This window comes from Bison bison, unplaced genomic scaffold (genome assembly GCF_000754665.1).
Source record: "Bison bison bison isolate TAMUID 2011002044 unplaced genomic scaffold, Bison_UMD1.0 scf7180017849821, whole genome shotgun sequence".
Lineage (NCBI taxonomy): Eukaryota > Metazoa > Chordata > Mammalia > Artiodactyla > Bovidae > Bison > Bison bison.
This window is the reverse complement of record NW_011480394.1, coordinates 8,770-10,349: the sequence shown is the minus strand read 5'-3', so window position 1 is coordinate 10,349 and position 1,580 is coordinate 8,770.

The following is a 1,580-nucleotide window of genomic DNA, read 5'->3' as shown; positions in this document are numbered from 1 at the left end:
AACACATTTACATGAACTGAGGTTAATTTCAGAAGTGCTAGCCAGCTCCCTGGCAGGTTTCAGGCCATGGACAATATGATGGAGAGTACTACATCATCAGATTGAGATGCAGGGGATGGTTTGGATGAACTGAAGTTAAATTTTCCTTTACTTTCAGCTCTGTCTTCTTTCCCCCTTGCTAGTTGACGCCTCACATCCCTTTGCTTTCTTCATTTCCCTTCAAGGGCAAACCCAGCAACCATGGGTCACAGGCATACTGATGTGGAACAAACCACAAGAATGCGCTTTAGTGACCGGGGGTCCCTCTTGAACCCAGTTTATTAACATTCAGTAAAAGAAATATTCGTTGTTACAAACAGGCAGTGCATCAAGATATCCAGACATCAATGAGAACTAGGATTGGAGAGGTCACAATCCAGGCAATTCCATGATGCCTCAGGGATAAGGAAGGGGAAGCTAGGGCACATCCAGGGGCCATGCTTCCCATTTTTCACTGGGAGAGAAAGAACTCTTATACCTGGGGTAAGGATATACTGCAGTTTCCAACTTCTTCCCTTTGTCCCCCAGCCATTTTATTTAACATGACCTAAGTATACATTCTTGGTTTCCCCCAACCCCACCCCACCCCACCCCACTCCCATATACATCAGGGAAAATAAGCACCAATAGTAACAAGAATAATAATTAAAGCCCCGCCTCTCAGTAGGTCCAGTCCTCACACACACACATGCCATGTGAATTTTCTTCTTTGGAGTGACTATATAATGGAAAAGTGGAATCAGGCCAGCAAGCCATCACCCTAATAGTCACTGTTCCCCCAAAGTTCCATCCATGTGTGAGCTGGAGCACAGCAGGGGAGTGGGAATGGTGGTAGAGGAAGAGATTCCCCCAAAGCAGCAAGAGGGATCAAGGAATTCCCCAACGTCTCTTCTGGGTGAATGTCACAATCAATTGAGCTCCTGGAAAGTCCCATGTAAGAGACTTCCTCAATGAGATGGCTAATTCCTGATGGTTCAAGCATCACTTTCATTTGTTTCCCCCAGCTTCTTGGGGAAAGGGGGAATAGTTGAGAAATCTCCTGCCCTCCTTACTGGGTGGAGAATACCCCCAAAATGTTCTTTGGAGAAACCCAACATGACAAATAGCAAAACATGGGCATTCTGGTTTCAAAACTAGAGCGGAAAACATAAAGAGGAGAGAGACACAGACATGAGTACTTCTAGAAGATCTACACACAGGGAAAGGTGAGTCTGAAAGAAAAAAATAAAACCATAAAAAGACATGCTATCTATCAGGTTCCACATGCCTGAGTCACCTGGCATTTGTCTTAATACCTGGGCATCTTATGCTGTCCCTATCATGGAGGGAGGGGATGGACAGTGCGATACATCAGGGATGGGGAGAGGGGAAAGAGCGAGGGTCCTGGGCAATTGAGATGCCAGCCCTCTGCACAAGCAGCAGCAATTTTTGTGTCATCTTCGTTTTGTCTAAAACTGTAAACAGCACCGCTTAAAAATAAAATACATCAGAAAAGAACAATTGGTACATTGTTTTCCATGAATATAAAATGCAAACAATAC